Source organism: Lepidochelys kempii, chromosome 5 (genome assembly GCF_965140285.1).
Source record: "Lepidochelys kempii isolate rLepKem1 chromosome 5, rLepKem1.hap1, whole genome shotgun sequence".
NCBI classification, from domain to species: domain Eukaryota; kingdom Metazoa; phylum Chordata; order Testudines; family Cheloniidae; genus Lepidochelys; species Lepidochelys kempii.
Genome location: NC_136384.1, coordinates 89,273,865 through 89,300,284, shown reverse-complemented (window position 1 = coordinate 89,300,284; position 26,420 = coordinate 89,273,865). Strand labels below are relative to the sequence as shown.

Genomic DNA, 26,420 nt, shown 5'->3' with positions numbered 1-26,420 from the left:
CTCAGACATAAATTTTCTTGGTAGATTCCAACACTAACATAACAGCACGTTAACAAGGTCCTTTATATAAATATAGGGCCAGGTTATGGTTTCAAATATTTTGTTTTAGGAACACCACTACTTTCAGTGTATAACCCTTACACTTTCTCCATTCTGAGACTATTTTGTTTTTGCCTACTTTCTCTCTCTACTCCTGGGGTTTGGACTTCTGGAGAATGTCTGTCTGCTTCTGCCCACTTCCAGTAAACTATGAGGGTCCAAAATTTTTGCTCAATTGGCAACTTCCTACAGCCCTGATGGCCACAGCTGATTTGCATGAAATGGAGTAAGTTGCATTTGCCTTCATTTTAAAACAGACTTGCAGCCCGTAATTCACTGTGTTGACCTGAGCAGTGATACACTTCCAAAATTCTAACAAGGGATTCCCTCAATGTTCTGCCTCACTTAGTGACATGTATACTATTACCTGGGTAAAATACTGTCTTTCGCTTCACCCCTGCCCAACCTCCAATCCATCAGCTCCAGGCATTCCCCACCACACAATCCATGAATCCTTCCATTCTCTGGCCCAGTGTCTTTCAACCCTCCATGCTTCCCCTAATGGTTGACCAGGTGGGAGTGAGACCCTGTAGGTGAAGAGCTGGGTGGTCATTTGGAGAAAGGGTATCCTTTAGTTTTTGAGGTGGGAGATCTTTAACTGTGGCTGTCTTTTCTAGCAACAGTGTCAGGAAGCCATCAGAGTAGGTCTCCCAAGATTAATGTGGGGGGTAGTGTGAAGAGTAGGGCTCCCCAGGCTGCCAGAAAGAATAGGGTATGAACAGAGTTGCTGATGTCTTCCCAGTAACACATCAGTTTTCTACAATTTCTAGTTTCTGGTTTATATTCATTACTACAGGACTCCCACTTAATGCAGCAGTAGCAGGTTGACCCATGGCTTCTTCTCCTTCAGGTACTTCTGGAATGACTAGTGGAGGTTTGCAAAGAAGTTGAGCATGAGAAGTTCTTTGCAGCAGCAGTCATGGCCTGTGACAAAGTAAAAGCAGCCACCCGGAAAGGTTTGAGATCCCTATCTATCACATGGCTGGATGGGATATACAAGGAGGAGGAAACAGGGTTCAGGGAAAAGGTGTGTCCTCTTTCCTCAGGGTTGGTTGAGGCGGGGTTCTGAATATTCTGACTTGTGGGTTTTTTTTTCAATTGATTTGGCTGTATTTTGGTTTGTGTGTGAGATTGTTCTAAACAATCCTTTGAGGAAAGGGCTTTAAAGATGTGGGTGTGGAGTGTGCTTTCCCCCCCTTTACTGATGAAGCAGCTTACATGGGTGTATTCAGAGAGGGCTGAAAATATTAACAGTCAGAGCTGTACTTAACATTTTTGGCTGGTTATGAAGCATTTTTATTCATTGTATTCTTCCCTAAATGTAACTAATTCCCCTCATGTTTATCACAGAGCTAGACACAAGGCTGGCCTGAGGATTTTGGGGAGGAGGGTTAGCAAAATGATTGTTTTGGATATACCCCTAAGCTTAACTGTCTTGCCTTTTTGAAAATATAGGGGCTGTCTTTAGTTTCTGTTGCAGAAATAGAACCCAGATGCATATTCCTTTTCATTTTTGCAATCAGTCTGACACTTAGTTTTCAAAGTTATCCCTGCAATGAAAAATACTAGTTTTCATATTTAAAAACAATTTAAGCTTATATTTTTTTAAATTGCTTATCTGGGCCCAAAAGCTGGGGCTGTCAGTGTGGGGCTTGTGCAAGTTTCCTCAATCTTATGAGTGACAAAGAAATCTAACATGGAATTCTGCAGGTCTCTTTTTGGCCTCAGGAGGCCACTGTGTCGAAGAGGTCCACACCCTTTTTATTTCCGCTTAGTGGTGCTGGCTCCATAATAAACCATCCTTACAAGGCAATTGAAATAAAGCTGGGTGGAAGAGAGAGTAATGAGAGAGGGAAATAAAATCCCAACTTTCTCTTTGCATCTGTATATTTTTTCCTTTTGTATACAATATTGGAGTGAAAGTACATTAGGCTAATATTTGTTCGTAGAGAACTTTGCGTTTGCCAGTTATGTTTGTTAATGTTTATCCAAGCCTCATTTTCAAGAGATTTCCTAGTTTACAGATTTGAATTAACTGGAAAGAAATATTCAAATGGGCAAAACATGGTATTTGAGGCACAACCAAAAAGCTGTCCTAGTTCCAAAGCAAACAAAGAAAATCAATACCAAAAGCTCTGCTTTCCATTAAATCACAACCTATTTTGTATGTGCATGTTATATTGAAAAATTGTTTAGAATTTGTTTTTTAAATAAGAAAACCAAGTAAAGCATTTAGTGCAGGCTTGATTCATCTTACCCTTAAGAACTTAAGACGTTAACCTTTAGGATAGCTTTTTTGGGGGAAGCTGAGGGTAAGAAATGTCCTCTATGCTTTCTTGTAATTTAATTTTTTGTTGCAACTCTGTATTTGCTTTTCTAGAACTTTACATTTGAATGTGTGTTTTGTACTTGGAGGAAGTATGCATGAGAGAGGGTGAGGATAATTTCATGAACTGGTATAGCCATTTGATGGTATTTATTTATCACTTTAAGATTGTCTTAAAATATATTGAGCCAAATACTGCTCTTGGATATAACGGAGTAAAATGGATTAATTCCATTGAAGTCAAAGGGTTTCCTACAGATTTGCAAGTTATATTTGAAGTTTTTCAATACTACTGAACACATGTTTGTATGATCAGCTTTGTCCCTTCAAATGTAATTTGTATATGTCTGTTACTGACATTTATAAACTGTCAACAAGTAAAGAAAAAATACCACATCCCCTCTGAACAGCTCTATATTTATTCTTTTCCCCTTATTTTAGCCCTTACTTTATACTGAGCAAGGCAACTTGTGAGATTCCCTCTTAGTAGTATTTGAGGCTTTTTGTCTTTGTGCTGAGGGGGTCTTATCTTTCCGCTAAAGCTCTTTTTTTTTTTTTTAAAACTCTTCACATATATTTTTCAAAAATCATCCAACCTGTTCTTCATTCCACATGTGACTGTTTTCCCCTACCCTGTAAAAATCCTGGTGCTAACTGTCGTCATATATCAAACAGTACGCTGAAACTTGGATTATCAATGGATTTCTGTCTAATATTGTGTAAAGTTAGTAGCAAGGCATTAATCATTTCTTAACTGGGGCCTTAACACTTACATGGGGAAACATCTGCTATATTATGTTACACATCTGTTTACTTTGAAAAGGCTTTAAATGTGGTGTGATTGATTGGATAGATTGTCTTCTGAAATGAATTTGCCATACAACTTCTAATGTAAAGTCTAAACTGAATCCAAGTGAAATCCTCTTGTAGTGCTCCGTATGGTTTCCCAACATATCATAAACCAAAAATTCATTATATCTAAGGAACAGTTTTTATCTCAATTTGTGCTTAAAACAAGAGAGCCTATCTCTGTACAGAATGTTACAACTAATGAAGAATATGGATGAGCATTTAAATCACTTTCCATTCTTTTTTACCTGTAACTGGAGAAATATATTTTTGAACTAATAATTAAGAAGCAAAATAAATTGTGGATTTGTTCATAAAGCAGACCTTTCTCTTTCTATGACTAACTAGTATTTATTTTTTATATGAATCCATTGGATTGTCTCTACCTATTTAAACACACAATAAAAAAATCTAATTTACTTGACCGATGTCAACTAAAATTTTTTTAAAAGCCACACTTGGCTATAAACAAAAATACAGTTAATTTATTACCACTTCAGGAAACTGGCCAATGGATGAGTTTTACACTGTGCCTTTAAAAATAAAAAAACATGGACTCTGTTTTCAAATCTAGGGACTGAGGAAGAGTGCATTCTAGGCTCTTAATTGCCATACTGGTGCATGGTGGGGGGGGGGAGGGGGACATTATCTCAGGTGCCTGTAGCCCAGACCATACGACTCATGAACAAACTAGGGAAATCCAACCTAGATGGAGCTACTATAAGGTGGGTGCATAACTGGTGGGAAAACCATTCCCAGAGAGTATTTATCAGTGGTTCCAAGTCAAGCTGGAGGGGCATATCAAGTAGGGGTCCCACAGGGATCAGTTCAGGGTCCAGTTTTGTTCAATATATTCATCACTGATTTAGATAATGGCATATAGCATACATTTATAAAGTTTGCAGATGATACCAAGCTGGGAGGGGTTACAAGTGCTTGGTGCATAGGCTTAAAATTCAAAATGATCTGGACAAACTGGAGAAATGGTCCAAAGTAAATAGGATGAAATTCAATAAGGACAAATGCAAAGTACTCCACTTAGGAAGCCACAACCAATTGCACATATACAAAATGGGAAATGACTGCCTGGGAAGGAGTACTGCAGAAAGGATATGGGGGTCATAGTGGCTCAAGCCAAATATGGGTCAACAGTGTAACCCTGTTACAACAGAAGCAAACATCATTGTGGGATGTATTATCAGGAGTGTTGTAAGCAAGACACAAAGTAATTCTTCTTCTGCTGTACTCAGTGCTGATTAGGCCTCAGCTGGAGTATTGTGTCCAGTTTTGGGTGCCACATTTCAGGAAAGATTTGGGCAAATTGGAGAAAGTCCAGAGAAGAGCATTAAAAATGATTAAAGGTCTAGAAAACATGACCTATGAAGGAAGACTGAAAAAATTGGGTTTGTTTTTTCTGGAAAAGAGAAGCCTGAGAGGGGACATAACAATTTTCAAGTACATAAAAAATGTTACAAGGAGGAGGGAGAAAAATTGGTGGTCTTCACCTCTGAGGAGAGGACAAGAAGCCATGAGCTTAAACTGCAGCAAGGGAGGTTTAGGGGACATTGGGAAAAAGTTCCTAACTGTCAGGATGGTTAAGCAGCGGAATAAATTGCCTAGGGAAGATGTGGAATCTCCATCCTTGGATATTTTTAAGAGCAGGTTAGACAAACACCTGTCAGGGATGGTCTAGATCAGGGGTCGGCAACCTTTCAGAAGTGGTGTGCCAAGTCTTCATTTATTCATTCTAATTTAAGGTTTTGCATGCCAGTAATACATTTTAATGTTTTTAGAATGTCTCTTTCTATAAGTCTATAATATATAACTAAACTATTGTTGTATGTAAAGTAAATAAGGTTTTTAAAATGTTTAATTTTAAATGAAGCTTCTTAAATTAAAAATGCAGAGCCGCCCGGACCGGTGGCCAGGACTCGGGCAGTGTGAGTGCCACTGAAAATCAGTTCGTGTGTCACAGGTTGCCTACCCCTGGTCTAGATAATACTCCCTATACTCACGGCAGGACTGACTAGAAGACCTCTCAAGGTCCCTTCCAGTCCTATGATTCTAAGTCTTCTCAAAACCAATACCTTGATTTTCATCTTGAAGTGAATATGAAGTCCGTGTAATTTTTGCAGCAGTATAGTATGCAGCAGATAGCAATACTAACCACAGGCAACATACTATATGAGAGGCTCTTGAACTACTCCAGGTGAGTACAGGTGGCAAAATCTGTCCTATACTAATTATAGTGCAACAGAGTAAAAAGTCTGCATTGACGGGCCACTTGCTGCCCAGGGAAGCCATACATGTATTGTTTGCTATTTATCTCAGCAAAATACAGCGCAGAAGATATGCACCATAGTTGTTCCTGAACTTTTTGTAGGAGGTAAAATCCAAGCAGCCAGTTTCCACGCTTTCCTGCCGCTGCTGCCCAGTTTTTCTAGTATGTACACATGTGCAATAATCAGAATTTGCCCTTACGGATTTTATCCAGTATCACTGGTTTTATTTTCATTGATGTAAAATATTACAATATAAAGTATTAGTGCCCCGGGAAGAAGATTCCTGTTTCAGAAAGGTGTCTCTAAGGCAGTAAATGGAGTATTTAATTCAACATTTGTCATCACAAGTTCTGTATATATCTCTTTGCTTGTCAGAAACCGGTTAACTGGTAGTTTTCTTTCAACTTCATTGCAATCAATATCTTTGACATTCAGCTTGTTTTTAGTTAACACTTTGCTGACGTTAAATCTAGTCAAATTGGGCTTTGTCAGATTGCTGACTTCTAATGTAATAATTCGGCTGTGTCAGTGTGATAGAAAAAGGGAAGAATTGCTTTTACAGTTGTATTATCAAAACCTATGCTGTTTTTCTTGGCTTACTCCCATGGAGTATTTTGATAGTTTAGGGAAGAACAAATATTGATGAACTGGTTGTCAATCACACACTATGCCAGTAGTCATAGGACTGATCTGGAAAATTAGCGCATAGAGATTTCTAGTGTCATTTGAACAGTTCAGTACTGGAAATGTAATCTTTGTATTCTCATGTATTCCTCTAGGGAAATCAAAGTCTGACAGTCTCTTTAGAAGTGTAATTCTGGCAGTCCATTTTGCTGCAGGGTTTATTCAAGTATAACGGCATCTACAAGTCAACCATGATCTCAGTTTTGCCTTAAAAATAGTTTTGCTTTTAGATTAATATAAAAATTTATGCTTGTAAAGGAAAGATTAAAATGTAAACTCTAGCACAATCGCTAGTTTGTGTAATATCATGATTTTTCCAATTTAATTCCAATTTCCTGATAAATGACGTAAGAGCTATTTATGACTAAAATTAAAGAACATCATCTTAAAAACTGATTATAAAACTGGTTCCTAAATGGGAGGAGACTTAGAGAAACAGAGAAGCTCTAAGTGATATGTCATTTTACATATGCATCTCTCCTTTTCTTATCCCAGTCTTCCACTAACCCCACCACCCAACCCCCACCCAAAAATCCCAATGTACTGTAAATTGCTATGGGCCTTAAACTGTCACATTTGGCATTAGTTTAATTAGTTTTGGCAAATGCTTTTTAGTGACTCATGGGAGAGTTCCTTCAGTCTCTTTATTAACAGATGTACCATTTCCTGTGCTAAAAGCAATGGCAACACTGTCACATGGCTATAAAATTGTAGGAATTTGCTGCCTATGGTCCAATAAAAACAAACTTGCATAAAAAGGAGATGTGAGCAGATAAAACAAAATATATATTTAGCAGAAATGATTGGTCATAAAAGATTTGATCCTTTGTCACTCATTTGAACTATGTGCTGAACTAGAAATCTGTGTTATGTAGCATATTAACTTGCTGACTTCTGAAGGGGAAAACTATTTCTTGTAAAAAAAAATCACCATATTTTGTCTGTTTGCCTCTCCAGATTGGATACCCAGAGTACACTGAATCTGTATATGCTACTATCGGCTCTAATAGTGTCAGCTCTAGTATACTTCCCTAAAGGATTCTGTTAAAGTGTTCCAATGCTACTAGAAAACTACTGTCTCTGCAGCATAGTACTAAGCCGCAGACATACTCTGGGTACGTGGGGTTTTATTTGTTACATTTTCTGTAACTACTCTTTCCTGCTCAGTTTTAGCAGCACAGAAGCCCAAAGTAGTGACAATAGCAGATGAGTCAGGTGACAAGGACATGGCAGTTTTTCTGGTGGAGGTCATTGTTGAGGGTCCAGTATGGCCTCCTATATACCTGCAAGCAGAGGGGGAGCCTGCAGGTTCCAGCTGAGGTGTGAGGAAGAGGGAAATGCTGCTTCTGTGATTTGCTTCCTTTTCACCCCCTCCCCCACACAGTCTTTTGAAGAGGGCTGTGTGGCTAGCAGATCTGTTAGATTCTCCTGCACCCAAGCCCTGAGGTTAAAGTAATGTAAGTTATTGCAGACTGGTGCTGAGTGCTCATGGCTAAATAGCATTTACTAATATTTTCAGCTAAAACCCAGAAACTTGCTTTGATATTATCAACACTTCTGATCTGATTTCTGCAAGCACTCAGTGATTTATTTATTTATTTATTTTTAATTGCAAGAAAGGGAAAATCTTGTGAATACTTGTGGGGAATGTGTTTCCAGGTGGATGTTTGCATGGCCCCCATCTTGAAATCTTTTTGATAGTCGCTCTCTTGTTGACAAAAGTTGTTTGTGCTTTCTGATTGGATGACAATACTTTGTGACTTGAGTGACCAGTCGCACACCGTAAATCAGGCGCAGATTTACCACAAAACATACCATGCCCTGGCACAGGACCCGCCCCCATGACGGGAGGACCCAGGGCCAGGTACTTGGGCAGCCCGCTCCGTGGTGGGGGAGACTGCAGGGGCAGAAGCGGTGGGGGGCAGGAGAGCAGGGAGCGAGGCTCCCCTGCAGCCTCAGGGGAGCAGGCGGGAGGTGCGGGTGGTGGCGAGCGCCGCAAATGCGGGCAGGAGGTTGCAGGAGGAGCACGGGGCAGCCGGCCGGAGAGAAGCGGCACTTTGAAGGGGAAACCGCCGCTTCTCTCCATCTGCCGGCTGCGTGGCTGCCCCCTGCTCCTCCTGCGTCCTCCCTCCTGCATTCTCGCCGCTGCCTGCTGGCTGCAGCCCACGGGTTGGGGGGCAGCTGGGGGATGGGGCCTGCTGCAGGAGGAGGTGCAGAGCCTGCAGGTGGGGTGGGGGGCAGAGATGGGTGCGCGGAGGCAGGAGGGCACTCAGGTGGCCGCTGATGGAACTGTGGTGCGCCCTTCCCCCCCACATGTGGGTGGGTGTTCAGCCCATGCAGGTCTCTGCCTGCTTCTCCTGGCCACATCACATTCTGAAAAACCATGTGTGAAAACCTGAAGCAAAATCCTTAGCAGAAGAGTTTGAGAAGTATGATATTGCTGTTTTTGCTCTTTTGTGGAACCGTTTACTTCATAGAATTAATACCATCAGCAAATCACTGCAAAAGGTTGATACAAATTCATTGAATGCTACACAATTGTTAGCCTCAGTTACAAGCTTTGTCATGGAAGTCCAAAATTACTATAGCTCAGTGGAAGCAGAGGCACTAACATTAACAGAATATATAGGTTCCTCTGATATATCTGATGAGACGCGTAAAAAAACCAGGAAGTTATTTTTCGATTAAACTGGAGACTATGAAATCCATGTAAAAGGGAAAGAAGATCATTGTTGAGACAGTCAGTGTTTGTGATAGAGTCATAGTGCAATTGCAGAGTAGAGGTGACTCTAAAGAAAATTGATTTATTTTGTGTTTTTTGACAGAAGTATAGATGAAAATGCTAAAAGCAACTACAGTAAGAAATTAAGTGAATTCTACTGAGAGGACATAGACATAAATGTTTTTGAAGATGAAGTGAAACATTTCATTCATTTTATCAAAAATGATGAGGTCTGTGCTTCGAGATCACCAGTTATTTGTATAGACTTGTACATAATGGTTTGCAGGCAACCTTTCCAACTGTAGAAATGATTCTGAAAATATTTTTAACAATACCTGTCACAAATGCTTGTGGTGAGTATTCTTCTGTATTTGAAAGGAGTTAAAATTATTTGTGATTTATGAGTCAGGAACATTTGACAAGTTCTGCAATATCGACAATTGAAAGTGCCTCTTTGAAAAATTACTTATGAATTAATAGCTTTTTTTCTACACTTTTTTCTTTACAAAATCAAAATGAATGAATTTTTTTTTTCAAATTGAATAAGTTTCTTCAAAGGAAGTTAACTTTTATTTTTCCATTCATGTATCTATACTTTTTATTTTTACACATTTTTCACATTAGTGTAATACAAATAAATACAGGCTTCCATCTAGACCAGAAGTTCTCAAACTGTAGTCCGATGATTCCATTCAAGTGGACCGAGGAAAGATTGTTATGTTTTGGGTTTTTTTAATAAAGCGCTCTTATCCAAAAAACTTTACAATAGTTAGCTTACAGTACAAATAATGTTTGGAAAGATTATTAAGTGTTTCGCCAAGCCCCTCAGCACTTTTCAAGTGGTCTGTGGGGGGAAAAAAAAGTTAGATTACAAAAAAAATCAAGGTACCTCACTTTATTTTCATTTACTTCCTATTTATAATATAGGAGGAGGATGAAGGGGAAAAAAATGAAAAAACAGGGGCGGGGGAGATAAGAGAGAATTCTTTTTCTTGGGCGGGGGCTAAAAATGAGCATTGGGCCCCACTAACTCTAAATCCACCACTGCCGCAAATAGCACTCTGGTTTGTGGTTGAGGTATGTTGGTGGGAAAGGCTTCCTGTGCTGCCTCTTGTCTGGATGTCTCTTCTGTGATTTTTAGAGATGGTTGAAAATCTGTTTTTTGAAATTTCAACAAAAAAGTCATGAAAACCTTTTTGAAAAATGTTAATGAAATATTTTCACACCATGTTTTGGCCAGCTCTAGCAATTTCATCCTCCGGTACAGTTAATCTGTTAATTTTATCAGTAAAACAAAAATGAAGAAACTATATTCATCTCATAAGTACAATTAAAGATCCAGATTCAGGCAAGCTGGCACAGGGAGATGTAATTTATATTCGCCTGCATCAGCCTCCCATGCCAGAGGGGGCAATTAATCAGAATAGAAGGTCATATGTTGTTGCATAGGAGCTGTGCTGGTAGGAGGCAGAAAATCAGTCCTCTCTAGCTGTACCCCCTTCTGGATAATGCTATCTTCTCTTGAGGATGCTCTGCTCCTTTACTGCCCTCCCACAGCATAAACTGGCATAGGCTCTGGTATGAATATGAGCTGCTGCTTATTATTTATATAGCACAAGAAATGTGGATAGCACCCCAAAAAGAAATTGCAAGAATTAATTATTGGGACAGTCTGAAGAGAGAAATAAGAATTAGAAAGAAAATTGAAGGGTACATGTATATGGTTATAGGCATTTATTTTAATGTATTTTAAGGTAACATGTTGTTAATGCCCATTTTGGCCTTTTAACCTATTTTTGAATGTATTTCCTTTCCCTTACATCCACCACATTTTAACTTGTTCCCACTTCCCTGTTGCCAGTCCTCATACATAACCCTCTTGATAAAATTAATCACTTGTTTTATTTATTATTTCAAGCAAGTGATCTAAGACCCTATCTTGAAATATTTAATCAGGCAAAACTCACATTGACTTATGCATCTCTCACTTAAATACATGGGAACACCATTGATGCTGTGTGTCACAATTCACAATACTTTTAGCACATGAGGACACAGTTATGCTGGAGGTAAGTCAATCTCAGTAACAAAGGCAAAAGTTTTTCAAAAATTAGGGGCCAACAGTTAGATTTCCGAAAGAACCTAAATGATTTAGGAACATAAGCCCAATTGATGTCAAAGCACCTAAATATGGAGTTAAGGCTCCTCTTTTTGAACATTTTGGCCACAGTCTGTATCTCCTAGACTGAATTTTTTGCTAATGAAAATGTACATGGAAAAACTATGCTTTGATACTTTGTATAATGTACAAATAATGATGTTAGGATTAATTTAAACCCATAAATGTTGGGTTGATATGGTAGGTTCTTCCTAGCTGCAACCACCGGGGCGGGGGGGAGAGTTCTTTCCAATATGAAAACTGTGCATTTAATGGAAGCAACAAGTCAAAAATTGGCTTCTACTCCATGGAATTTTGGTCTTGTAAATGGCCGTAAATAGGATTCTAAAATAATATTAATAATAATAATACCTTATAGTTCTATTGTGCCTTATGTCAAGGCTTGCAAAGCACTTTAGAAAAAAGTAATGAATGAAGCTTCACAACACTGTATGAGGTGGAGAAATATTCTTCTTTCCCCCTGAGATGGAGAAATTTATTCAGAGGGAGGTTATGATCCTTATTTTCCAAAGTGGCCCCTAGGGTTAGATGCCTCTGTTTTGTTGGATTGTTGGTTTTTTGTTTTTTTTTTTTACTTAATTTGGAGCTGTGAATGCTCAGCTCTTCTGAAAAAGAAATTAAAGGTATTTTAAATTGGTAACTCTTAAAATGCTCAAAATCAGTAGTCATTTTGAAGTGTTGGTCTAAATGACTTGTCACGCAGCGAGTCTGTGACAGAGCCAGAAACAGCAATCTCTTGACTCCCTGATAGGGTTAAGCTATGGTTTTTTTTATAAAAATCGTAATTTTGCCTTCAAGAGATTTCAATACATTTGCTTTTTGTGACATAGGAATGCAGAGAGATGTGATTTACAAATCAGATAACATTACAATAATTCCACTGGAAATGATACCAACCATGCGGTCATTCATTTTACCACTGTCTTTTGGTAGCCTGAGAAGATGGCCGATATAGTAACTCTTCTTGCTGTTGTATAGAGAAATGGAATGTAAAAGGGGGGCTTGATCCAATGGAAAAACTTCTTCACTTGAATGGTGCAGAATCAAGTCCATAGAGAACAGGTGCATACTTATTTCATCTTCACAGTTTGAATGTACAGTCAGTCTGCTGCTACTTTTTAGACTATATTCATAGCCTAATCCTAGTGGGAATTTCTTCTCTTTTCTCTTCTGCCTTTACACTTCAAATTCACTCACTGCAAGAGTAGATACTAGTCATACAAAAGGCAGTGTAATCCTAGCTTTAGTAGAATAATGTGCCAGCATAATTTACATGTACGCAAGTATTTTTACCTTGTATATTTATCTGTGTGTGTATCCATATATATATATATATGTGTGTGTGTGTGTGTGTGTGTGTGTGTGTGTATATATATATATATATATACACACTCTCTCTCTCTCTCTCTCTCTCTCACACACACACACACGGCTTTGTATAAAATATATAATTTAAATTTTCTTAGATTAGTAAATCTTGTTTATGATGTTATACTGTTGGCAATGTTGAGACTTGCTCAGAATGACTGGCTGTAGTTGTGCATAAAATTAAACAAGTTAATACAACCATAACACATGATGGTGGGATTCAAAATGCCACCCACAGTGGATCATGATTTTTGTTTGTAATGCACTATAATCTTCCTTTCAACTTCAGTTCTTGTATTAAGAATGATCACCCTGTTATTTTATGCATATTGGGCCAAATTCAGTCCTCTGTTACACTAGTGTTATGCTCAGTGAACTCAATGAGAATTACTCTAGTGTAACTGAAAGCAGATTTTATGTATGTTTTCAATCCTATAGGTTCTTTTGTGCCAGTCTACTGTTGACTTCCGTGGGGGATTGGAACACAGAATGAGAACAGAATAGTATACTATTGATTCTAGAACATACTATTGTTCAGTTGAGAATATCTTTTTACTTTAAACTTGCAAGTTCTGGAGGAAAAACTCTGATCTTCGTTCAGTGCAAAGAATAAATCTACTGTTGGCAGTTTATTGATCATGATACTTTTTTTTTTAAATTGTTATAGTGGTTTGCAATAGATAGAACAATTTTTAGTGCAATATATGAGCCATAGAAAAGTAACTATTCTGGTCTTTCTAGATGACCATATAAACACAGGGCTTTTAATTAAATTGTAAAGAATTAAAAAATTGGATATGCCAATATACACATGTACAGTGGACAAACATTTTCATTCATCCTCCAGTTGTCCTGCACCCAGAAGTTAAGAAGCCTTCAATGTTTGCCAAATTGGGCCATTAAAGAAGAGAAAAGAAGTGACAATGAAAATGGAAGTCCACATTTAACCTAACAATCGTGTTGTGCATTCAGTTGGAATGCATATGCCTATAACACCCACAGATAACATTAAGGTGTGGTACAAAACTTTTAGTGGTATGAATTTGGGATATATGAGTAATAAAAGTGGAGTGTTTTATAAAAACCACAACAAAAGAATGAAAACTTTATACTACACTATCATGCATTTTGTTTACATCACAGATTTTAATGTTAAACTATTTCAGAAATGTTTTAGAGAGCTTACAGATTTTATTGGTACTCATTTTGATATCTCCCTGGTGTAAAGCTAAGCTGTTGTCCCACCATGAGTCTAATTGTGTGGGATGGGAGGGAAATAAGTGTGTCAGATACTTCATTATGCCAGGAAAGTCCAATGACCAACATGAAGCACTACTAAAATGAATGGCCTGAGTCTTGATTGTAGTCAAGAAATGTATAGCCCAGATGCGGGGGAGGGGATGCGTGTGTGGAGGGGGAAGGCTTTTGTGGGTCAGACACTTGCCTAAGATTTGGAAGACCTGCATTTAATATCCTGATCTATCACAGACTTCCGGTGTGACCTTGGTCAAGTCACTTAACTTCTCTGTGTCTCAGTTCCCCATCTCTAAAATGGGGATAATAGCACTTCTCTACATTACAGGAATGTTGTGAGACAAATACATTAAAGACTTTGAGCAGCTCAGATACTACATTGATGGGAAGGGGGTCATCTAAGTACCTAAGACTGATATGCATGCACAAAAGTGATTTCCTGCTCTTTTTGTGGTTTTCTGATATGTGGCTAGCTCTGTGCCAGTCCAGTTACCCCAGTGTAAACTAGAGCCAGTGGATTACAGGAGTGTGGGGAAACCCTGACTACAATCCTATCCTGGGGTTGTGGTAGCATAAAACTCTCTAGATTAGCTCTGTCCCACCATAAGATCCACCTACTCTGAGGTACCTGCTCCATAGCTGGTTAAGATTCCTTTAGGGCCACGTTGTGCCTGGGGTGTGGCACAAAATGCTCAGATTTCAGCCAAAGATTGAAGTCAATGTTTTTACCTGTATAAAACATTGCTTCAAGCTTTCAGTGCCTTCCATATCTCAAGTCACTGGAGCTCCAGCTTCTTATGACCTTTCACAACAAAAAATCTCCCCAATCTCTATTTTGAGTGGACTTTTTTTTTCTTTTTTGCTGGTTACTAGCAGAGTTACTATAGACTGGCTTTACTAGCTGCATTACACATCATAGGAGTATGTCACAGTTGATTCTTAAATATTCTGGGAGTAACTGACTACTGTACATGTTTGTTCCCATTGAGTTATCCACCAATACTGAGATGTATTGGAGCAGGAAGCACTGCTACAGTATGAACAATTCTGAGAAGCCAGGAACCTTGTTCCTGAAGTTTTTGCCAAGTTATACTGGTTCTATGCGTGACACACACAGTTTAGATATCATCACACAATCAGATGTTTAAGTCATGGCCATCCGCTTCTGATTGACTGCTTGCTATATATGATGTAAATATGGGATTAATTTATAATGGTTTATTTATATTAAAAGCATTTTTTTGAATAATTTGACTAAGCTACAACATACAGCACAAGAAGATACACTGAAAATTATGAACAAACATGTTCATTGAATAAAAGGTCTTTGGACTCCTTAAAATAAGAGTTCATTCCTGCGGAGCTCAGGAGGTGTGCTCCAGCTCTCTTCATAGAAAGCCCTGCTGCAAATCATTTGTACAAAATCTGACACATGTATATTGTAAAAGTGAGTTGCTGGAGATTCCATTTTTCATGTGAGACAAAAACCTGCAAAATGACCACTTATGGTAATTAAAGATCCCATTGCACTTTTTGCAAGAGTTAGGGTGACTGCCCTTGTCTTCTGGCCAAAATCCAATAAAAAGTATTTAATTATGTTGCATCTGCTTGCATTTTATAGTTCTTACAATGAAAAAAGTATTCTTTATTTCCTGTCCTAGATATTCAGAGCGTACACCATATACAGCTGAAGAGGAGAATGTGTAAATGTGGCCTTTGCTCTTCGCTGATCCTGGTCTGGTTCCCTGAAAACAGCTGTTATGTCACTTACCAGTGGCCTCAAGGGGCCAGTACAGTAACTGGGAATCCGCAGAGAATAAGGAAAGCTGTCTGTGTCCCCTTTCTCCAGCCATGCACCCATCCTGGAAATAAGGAAAGGAGTGACTTAAGTAGCCCATGTACTTTGTGGCAATCTTTCTGTGGCCAGCTATGCTGGATTTATAGCCAAAATCTGCCAGCAGTGCTCTCAAAGCAACTGCATTGCACCCAGCAATCTGGACCTCTTTCTCTAAGCTATTGAATGGGGTTAATGGTGCAATTATAATATTTGCCACATCCAATTCCAGTAGTGGCTGGATTTCAGTGGTGGCAAAGTAATTCTTGTATTATTTTAATTCTGTAAAGCACTTTGAAGCTCAGGAAAGGCAATATATAGATTAATAACATTATGAGAGCAAACTCTTCTTGAAAAAGTTGATGTAAAGAAAAAATCAGCAGAATCAGTGGCTGAAATGGAAATTCTGTACAGTAGCATAGGTAGAATTTTTCTCTGATTTCCAGAGGGAGCCAAAAAGGAAAATAGAAGCCGAATGATAAGTGGTTGAATTTTCTATTTGTATTTCTCCTTCATACTGTGATTAACCATATTTTAAAATATAAACCATATGGGATTTCCCTCTCTCATTTTTTAATTTGGTAAGACAAAGGTAAACCCATGGAAAATATATTTGTGACCAAAGGATCTCAACATCATCTTCCTCTGCTGCAGTACACAGCTTCCATTTCAGCTATTGCCTCTTCCGATTTATCCCTGTTTTCATCTACTTTTTCTGGCACTTTGCTCTTCTGATAAATTTATTATTTATATGACCTTTCACAAGTCTCAAAGTGTTTTACAGAATTAAAGGGGCATGGAATAGAGCAGACTGACTAAAGTTCTATTGGAGATTTACAAGACTGACTTCTCTTGATAATTAATTTATGTTCCTATGCTAATTCACTGGGACTAGGATGCTTCCTTTTTTATCCAAAGCTTGTGCTTGAGATGGCTGTTCTTCTGAAGGGGTGGAAGAAAACTGACTGACTAGAAGGAGCAGACATCTCAAACTGAAGTTAAGCAGTTGCTTGACAAAAAACAGAAGGGGACACAGGATCAGATGTGCATATTCTGTCTGGTGGCTCTAGCTAAATGGGGAGCTGCTGTTCCCTCTCACTCGCCACCTAAGTTGTCAGCCCAGTTATTGGTGTTTGGCAAGCACAGAGTGATTTCTTTTGGCTGATGACTGGGATTCTTCTGGAGGCTGTGTAGTTTGGGATCTACAAGAATCGTTCTGTTTAGAAATAAAACTGTCTGGCTGTAAAGTTCCAGATCCAAAAACATAACAATAATTATCTGAAATACTGCAGTTGTTTTTCATAATTATAAGTTTACGCAGCCATCTTGATTCTGACCTGACATGTAAGGTGTCCCTGGGAAGCTCCGTTATAGATCCTGATGAGATTCTTGATGATGTACCAAGAGATCTAGGGCCTGATCCAAAGTCCTTTGAAGTCAATGGGAATCTGCCCAATGAGTTCAATGACCTATGCATCAGACCCCTAGAATCTACTCCTTTTGGCTATTGTGGAAGCTAAGGGCAGATGGAGCCCATCTGACACTAACTTGGCATTGGATCAGATGGTTTCCAATGATTAGCTGCACTTCTCAGGCTAGCATGTCTTTAATAAACTGAGTGATACTGCAAAATGTAAAAGACTGCATTTCATAGTTACTACATTTGCATCCATTTTATTATCCTCTATCATGGTGGTATTTTCCATTCAACCTGTATCAAGAGAGGATTCAAATTTGTACATTAAAAATATAGTACATGTTGCTAGACTTTCCTTCCTGCCTTTTGCTTTTGCCTTTTGTTAATAGCTCTGTTCTATGGTGTGAGTAGCTGATCTTCCTGTAAAGATTAAGGAACATAAGAATGGCCATACTGGGTCAGACCAAAAGTCCATCTAGCCCAGTATTCTGTCTTCCAACAGTGGCCAACACCAGGTGCTTCAGAGGGAATGAATAGAACAGATAATCATCAAGTGATCTTGATCGCCCATTGTCGCCCATTCCCAGCTTCTGGCAAACAGAGGCTAGGGACATTCTCTCACTGGGAACACCTAATAAAATCTGATAGATGGGATGTTCCACTGATGGAAAGAGATGCTGCTAAACTACATTGCCATCAGTCACCTCCTTCTGAAACCCATGCTCTGGGATTGGATGGGACATCCAATGCAGGTTCTTCACTTGGCTGCTGCCTCTTTCCCCACTGTAGTCTGTATTCTCAGGAAAGGAGTCTTGAGATGGTATGAATCTTTTCAGCTGCCTACTCTCAGGGTGGATTGTAGGCTCAGCACTTCAGGGCCTGAAGCCCATTACCCCTTCTCCCTGTTTTTCATTGGCCTCGCTAAGAAATGCACCCAGAAAGAGAGACGTTCTGGTGTAAATGACTGTGTGGCAACCTGTCAAGCAAATTGCTTAGCTGCCAAAGGTGGCGGTTTGTAATTTGATCTGCATTAAAATAAAAATCCGCTAGTTAAACATCAGAAAGAATGGGCCAAATTCTGCCCTTCAGTTACAATGGTTTCAAACCCCTTGAAATCAATAATGTTGCTTTGGTGTAAACCAGATGAGAATGTATCTGTTACACATTTTACAGTTTATTTTATTTTTTATATATAATAAAAAGATTTGAAAAGAAACCAAGAGAAGGTCAGTAGGAAATCATTAAGTGCAGTGCAGAAATCACAGAAACTTGCATTTGAATTATAATGTGCTCTTGGGACAGCAAATGTATTCCAGGTCCATTCCACTTTGGAGTAGGAAATCTAAAATTCAAGCCCCCAAATTCCATACAAAGTATGTTTGGATTTTGTTCTCAGTGCACAGTCAACCTGTGGAACTCCTTGCCCAAGGAGGTTTTGAAGGCTAGGACAATAACAGAGTTTAAAAGAGAAATGGATAAATTCATGGAGGTTAAGTCCATTAATGGCTATTATCCAGGATGGATAAGAGAGGCTAGGGACACTATTCATTTGTCAGAGGGTGGAGATGGATGGCAGGAGAGAGATCATTAGATCATTACCTGTTAAGTACGCTCCCTCTGGGGAACCTGGCATTGGCCACTGTTGGTCGACAGGATACTGGGCTGGATGGACCTTTGGTGTGACCCAGTATGGCCACTCTTATGAATCCAGAGAGAGGAAGCTGTATGTATTTATTTGGGTGTGGTCATAGCATGACACTGCAGGGAGATAAAAGCACTTTTTAGAGTGCAGGGAGAGTTTGAACAAAAAAGTAAAATTGGGCCATATAAGGCTGCAATCTGTCGGACAATGGTGTCCTTTTTCTACTGGCTGTTGTTTCAGTGCTCTGTTGTAGACTCAGTCTGGAAGTGCTGGATCATTCATGATTGTGGGAATATGATTAGGAGCCTTTCACTGCTCAGTGGTCAATTTGTCTGGCACAAGTTGGTAGTGACAAAAATTATTACTATCTAAATGCTGATAAATATCCTGTGGAAATGAGATGGTGACTTCGGGTCACTTTCTAGAGGAGAAGTAACCACACTGAACTAGGTTTCAGAGTGGTAGCTATGTTAGTCTGAATCGGCAAAAACAACAAGGAGGCCTTGTGGCACTTTGGAGACTAACAAATTTATTTGGGCATAAGCTTTCGTTGGCTAGAACCCTGAACTAGTTCAGTTAAGCTAGTTAAGTAACTTAGGCCATTGGTATTGTTCATCAGAATAAAGTTTTGCAGGATTGGGTTCTTGATTTCTGTTGTCTTTGTGTGGTCTCTGTCCATGGTGCCAACTGATGTAGTCTTCTCTTATTCACTGTCTATGAGTGTTGGGTAGGTGACGGAGCACAGGACTAGAAATGTTGAATACTTTTAGGTAAGACATTTGAAGAATTCAACAGTTACAGTTAACTGATTTTTCTCAGAAAATAGAAGTGAATAATCTGATGTTAATTAAGTTACAGCTAGCTATTTCTCCAGTGAAACAAAGACATCTTAAAATTATTTACTCACTATTTGTCTAATGCCACATGTGCAGAGAAGGGCCTTGGACCGAAAACCATATAATCTAAATACACAGTCTGCAGAGCAAAGATGGGGGAAGGGATGCAACAAAAACAAAATGAGTAAGTAGTGAAACAGAACATGTCTTGTTCAGCCTATGAGTCTGATAGATCTTTATTCTCTGTTTTCTCCTCTTTGCAGATTAGTTATCACATACCTGAGGGAAGGATTAGGCTAAAGGAGTTAATGCTAAATGGGAAGAAAATGCAGCTCAAACACCAAAAGCCATTTTTCTGTATAAAATAAAATTTTGAACTGGCAGCACTTGTACCTTTTTATTATAAAACTTCCCTAGAAAATATTTATTAAAATAAAATTGAACTAGATTTAAGAACACAAGGTAAGGTATTTTAACAAGAAAGCCCTTTGTTGGATGGCTTCTCTTCCTTTGCTGTGAAACAAAGCCAATCCGAACAAACTGCGTTCTAGCTCCATCTATAGGAAGCAAGGATACATACTATTTTGCAAGTGAGCAGATGAATACAAAGCTACACTCCCAGCTTCAATCTATTTTGCCTCCTCTTTTTTGGAAGCTTGGAGTCCATGCCTGAGCTCTCCAGTTCCCCTGTAGCTCTAAATCTTCTTCCTCAAGCTAGAAGGAAGGAAATTGTTGATAAAATGTCATGAAAACCACCCAATTTGAGTTTATTTGTCTTTAGAATTCCTTTGTCATTTCCTTTAGAGCAGCTTTTTTTATTTCAGCTATTGGGAAGGAATTCAAAGTAGTGAGATCTTTCGCTTTGCCAGTGCAATTTGGCGGCACATTGTCATGCACTCTGATCCTTCAGTGTACTGTAATTTTAGACCTAACGTGCAGGAATTGCCCTCTGGTGAATAAGGTGAAAGCATTTCATTTATTAAGAACCTTAATTCTTGACCTTTTTAAAAAGTAGGACCAATATGCCAAATATGATAAATGATACAGATTACAGTCCAAGAGGGACTTGGCTGATTTATTTTGCTTAGAACCTTTTAAAAGACCTCTGATCACAATTAACTGTATTTGTTGTGGTGAGAGCTAAATGATAGTTCATAGCTGAAAGACTAGTGACATTCATTGAACTGTGCTGACCCTTCCTTTATTTTTATATTGCATGTATTATGCACTTGGTATCCTTTCATTCATCCCAAATTAGTTTTCCATGTTACCTTGCAAATTGACCAGAGTCAAGTATCTTTTGCAAATGCAGTAGTGATAAACTTCAGCAACTCAGAAAGTTAAATGAGACTTGAATTTGAAATTTTATTTTTCTCACTTAAGGAATGGAGTTTTATTTAATAAAGAGCAGCTTCAACAGACAGATATAATCCAAGAAACATGCGCACAGCTAGCTCATACTAAAGATCTTTTTAATAGCATAACTATTATCAATATCAAACTATATATTAACTTGTAAATTGTTACATTTTATTTAGACTAAACTTCAGGTTATTTCTAAAGCCAATTTTTACCTCAGATTTTCATGCATGCATTTTCCATGAATTTGGGACCGGCTCCTGCAATCCTAACTCACATAAGTAGTCCTTACATGATGGCCACCATCTTGGGTGACATACCATAGAATAAACTGCAGACCTTCAGAGATAAGGTATGAGCTGTTACAGCTTGAGCTAAAGCTGCATAACTGAGGCTGTAACACTCATATATTCTGTGTGGATTGGCACAAAGAGGACCTGTAGCATTTACTCACCAGCAGGGGCACTGGAACTACGGAGGCTGGGATTGTAGCAGCACTTCCTGGCTTGAAGTAATAATGGCAAACAAATACATGGCTTCTATCATATACAGCGTTTACAGTTTTGTTCAGCATCTCCATTATAAAAATTGTTCCAGAGCCACTGCTCACCAGTGAGTTACAGTGGCTCTCTTCAGTGGTAATACAAGTTGGATTCAGTCCTTGGAGAGCTACAATGTGTCCTGAGGACACTCTTCTATTCAAGACCCCATGTACTCCATAACAATCTGATCTAAATTCTGTAGTAAGACTCTGTATTCCATAGTACACAAGCTATGACCGCTTCAAAGAATTTTTTTAAAATTAAGATTTTTATTTAATGGAATATGAGAACAGTATCTTTTCTTATTTAATTTAATACTATATTCAGTTTTACACTGCCCTGACACCTTGAATTGTTCATATACTGCATAATTTTATATGGAAATGGATAATTGTATTAAATAGCATTGCAAGGGAGAAGCTGGAGCTATTTGCAGCTAGGGATACAGTTGGGGCTTTTGGCACCTGAGAAGATGTGAGATACCCACCAAAATGTGGGTATTAAAAGGAGTAACAGGGAAATAGTTAATGTTGCCACTGAAATTTACATGGATCATTTTGAGTTTAACCCTTCCATCAACTGACAAACATTTTAAAAAAGGCAGAAAAATTAATCTCTCCAAGTCAATGATTTTAGTGTGAATAAAAAAATGGCATAAATGTAATCCATTCTTTACAGTTTAAAGACTGTAAACTTGTAGACCTCTCAGTGTTTCATTATGGCAAGAAAATATATAAAGCTTTAATCTGTTGGAAGCCAGTTGTTTAGTACAGGAAAACAAAAACAATTTTGACACCATTTCATGTGCATATATTAATGGGGAAAGGTAAAATAACTGATTACATCAAGAAGGTTAAGGTGTTTAATGCCTATTTTACTTCAGCCTTCACTAAAAATGTTAATGGTGATCAGGTACTCAACACAATTAATATTAACAAGAGCCAAGGAACACAAGCTAAAATAGGGAAAGAACAGGTTAAAGAATATTTAGGTAAGTTAGATGTATTCAAGTTGGCAGGGCCTGATGCAATTCATCCTAGGGATACTTAAGGAAGTAGCTGAAGCAATCTCAGAACTGTTCGCTATTATCTTCAAGAACTCCTGGAGAATGAGTAAGGTTCCAGAGGACTGGAGAAGGGAAAACATAATACCTATCTTTAAAAAGGAGAATAATGAAGATGTGGGGAATTATAGATCAGTTAGCTTAACTTTGATACCTGGAAAGGTACTGGAACAAATTATTACTCAATTTGTAAGCACCTGAAGCATATTAGGGTTGCATGGATTTGTCAAGAACAAATCATGCCAAGTTCTTCACTTGGGAAGGAAAAATCAAATGCACAACAACAAAATGGGACTGGGTAATGGTATTGCTAAAAAATGATCTGGGGATTATAGCAGATCACAAATTCAATGAGTCAACTCATAGTTGGGGGGAAAAAAGGCCAATACTATTCTGGGGTGTATTAATGGAAGTTTTGTATGCAAGACATGGGAGGTAATTGTCCCGCTCTATTTGGCACCAGTGAGTCCTCAGCTGGACTACTACATCCAATTCTGGAGCCACACTTTGGGAAAGGTGTGGATCAATTGGAGAGAGTCCAGAGGAGAGTAACAAAAAGGGTGAAAGGTGTAGAAAACCTGACCCCTGAGGAAAGATTGAAACAACTTGGCACGTTTAGACTTGAGAAGAAAATACTAATTAAACTCTGGAGCAGGCTTCCAAGGGAAGTTGTAGAATCCCCATCATTGGAGGTTTTTAAGAACAGGTTGGACAAACTCCTGTCAGGGGTGATCTAGGTTTACTTGGTCCTGCCTCAGTGCAGGGGGTTGGACTTGACCTCTTGTTGTCCCTTCCAGCCCTATGTTTCTATGATTGATAAAAGTCTTTGATATAGTGCAAATCATCAAGAGCCTAAATTAGTGAATGTAGTCTTCTACTCACTTTTGATGCATTAATAGAGTTAAAATAAATGCTTGAGAAAAAAGCAAGGGGATTAGATGTAACTTGTTTTACAGCTTGATTTCAACCATATTAAATTGCTTGTAAGCCTATTAACATAAAACAAAAAAGTCTAACACACCATAAATAAATCTGTTTGTACAGTTAAAGGCTTAGATTTGAACCACTAGGCTAAATCAGTCAGACATAAAAGTGTGGCAGATATGCTATCTGCATATCCATATGGGGTTCAGTAATACTGAATAATCTATCTCCCTCAAGAATTTACACATTTCAGTGTAAATTCTTGAGAGGGAGAGTGACATCAAAGCTGCAAACTATTTCAAAGATTCAATAATACAGATTGATTTCTTATTATTATTCAGGTTTGGGAGTTTATTTAACTGACAAATTGGATTTTATTTCCTAGTTAACTCCATCTTTCAAAGACCGATCATCATCCAACCTTGAAATAAATGTTACCTGATTAAAGTAGTAAAGGTTAAAACATTTAAAACACATGCTGTAGATCTCAAAAATCAAGTCAAGATGTGTGAGGGTAAGAATTATTAGAGGATTTATGAAATCTGCCCTGAACAAATTAATTCATCAGTTTAGCCAAAGGTCTGTCAATGAATTCAAGAGCCTTTCAAAAAAAAGGAACATCTGTTGCATATTTAAAGGTTCTGTTTATATGCGAATGTAGTGGATGATTATTTCTGAGAGAGGATACACAGTTTACATGAATGTATTTGGAAGTTAATTTGGAATTGCTCTTGTCTTTGAGGATGAGGGGTAATCCCTGGGGATTCCAAACTTTCTCAGTGATGGAGGAGAATTAGATCTTGATTGAAAATGATAGGTACATTCATAAACCAGGATAATAACATGGTAAGAACAAGCTATTATTGAATAAGAGCCAATACTGGCCCTCCTTCCATTATTTTAATACAAAGAATTAATACTATATAATATAAAAGCATTTTAGGAAGGAGAAAGTGGAATTCTCTGTGCCTTCCTTTGGGCTTTCTGGTATGATTTAGTAATTCAGGCCCTAATTCAGCAAAGCAGTGCTACGTCTCATTGAAGCTAATAGAACGTAAGCCTGTGTTTAGGTGTCTTGCTCTATAAGGATGGGATTACTCGTGTACTTAAAATTCTGCTTAGTTTTGCAAAACACTTAAAACTAAGGTCTTAGTTTTGAAGTGACATATTTGTATAGTAAAGCACTTCACAACGAACACCCCAGATTCAGTAGAAAACGGACATTTCTGGGCATGTCATCAGGCCACCTGTAGTGGTTCCTTGCTCTCGAGTGAGGAGGGAAGCTACTCCATCTCATTATAGGCAGACAGCAAGTAACAGTCTATAGGAGACACACCGGCCCTCTGGGCAAGGCAGAGCAGTGTATGGTTCCACAGCCTTCTGAGTTGGGGTGAGCCCACAACACAGCTCAGGCCTTCTGCCAAAAAGGGGGGGTTTGGCCACCACCCCAAAGATGGGGTCAGTGGTAGGGGACTGGTCTCAGACTTAATGGTGGATGGGTCCGCCACTGGGTCAGTAGGGATCCTCCCAAAACAAAACAACTATCCCTCCAGCAGCAGAACCGGACTAAAGTCTGGTTCCCCTGGGCTACTTCCTATCACAGTCTGGGTATAGGGCTCCATAGTCCAAAGCTCCTCTGTCTCCTCAGGATACTTGGCCACTGGCAGTCACCACAGCTCCTCGGGGCATTCTTTTGATGGCGGTCTGGACAGGTCCTCAGGATGCTTGCCCGTATCCTCTGACTGCAGGGCACAGCTCTACTTGGAGTCTAGTCTGCCCACCAGGGGGAGTGTAATGTTCCCTCGCTCTCCAGTTCAGAGGGAGGCAGCTACTCCTCACTATACTACCATATTGTAGTCACCTAGTTAAGACTTTTTAGAGTTTTGTACCTTAATTAAAGGGGGTATAATCACACATCACATGAATTTAAACTCTAAATACTATTCATACTATATAGAAGACATTAAAGCCCAAGCTTATACTCTTCCTTCTTAAGCCCTCTCTAGTACCTCCATTTTCCATTCAGGTTGATAATATCCATTTATTTGTGTGGCTTCCATTGCTGTTGTACTGGGATTGAAATGCCTCATACACAAATATTTATCCTCACAAGAACTTTGTAAAGGTATGGAAGTATATCTTCATTTTGTAGATGGGGACCTGAGTGCAAATGATCTGATCAAAAATCTGTTAAAGTCAATGGAAGTCTTTCCATTGACTTCAAATGCTTTTGTATCAGATCTAGAGAGACTGAAGGCCTAATTTATCAGAGATGTTGAGCACTCATTGCTCCTACTGACTTCAACTGGTATAGTGGGTGCTCAGCACCTTTGAAAAATCAAGCTCTAAGATCATACAGGAATTCTCTGACAGAGTCCCACTTCCAGTACTTTAACCACAGCATCAGTCCTCCTGGTCTATAACCTGAGGATCGTCTTTGATATTTCTCTCTCTCCTCCCTCAATTCAGGCTTTAATGAGGTCTGGTTGCTTCTTTTGCCACAACATTTCAAAAATGTACCTCTTTTTGAAGACAAATTGCTTATGCATTTCCTCATCTCCTCTTCTCATGTCTTTATATGTTACTACCCTGCCTCTTCCCCTTACTTTCCAATCTATCCGAAATATGAGTCCCTTCACTGGCTTCCCATAAAGTTTATTTTTTCTCCTCCTCACATTCAAAATCCTATACCACCCAGCTGCTGCCAACTGTACATCTCTGAACCAGTCTGTTTTTTAGTTTCCTTTGCCCTTTCCACTCCACTAATCATGGTAGTCTCAAATTCTGTCATCTGTTGTCACAAAGATCTCTCTTCCTTTCTCCTTGCTTAGCATGTTTGTCAACTCTATGAAGTAATAAATAATAGTAATAGTTTACTATAAACAGTATTACATTCTGCCCATCAGTGGAGTTTCATCAGTGTAAATAAGGGCAGAACTAAGCTCATCAACTCTATTTCAAGAGTACAGCATCTTTTATAATGGCTTATCAAAGTTTGACTCCGACTCACAATTTATCAGACCACTCTGTTTTATTAGCA

General features: G+C 38.7%; 1 long non-coding RNA gene across 1 annotated transcript in view; it reads left to right on the top strand.

The window, feature by feature from the left end:
- The first annotated feature begins 273 nt into the window (after nt 1-273).
- Nucleotides 274-26,420, top strand: part of LOC140912086 (uncharacterized) — a 35,028-nt gene continuing 8,881 nt past the window's right edge. Inside the window, exons 1-2 of the long non-coding RNA XR_012159220.1 lie at nt 274-325; nt 950-1,126. This is a non-coding gene — a long non-coding RNA (uncharacterized LOC140912086). The remainder of the gene's footprint in view (nt 326-949; nt 1,127-26,420) is intronic.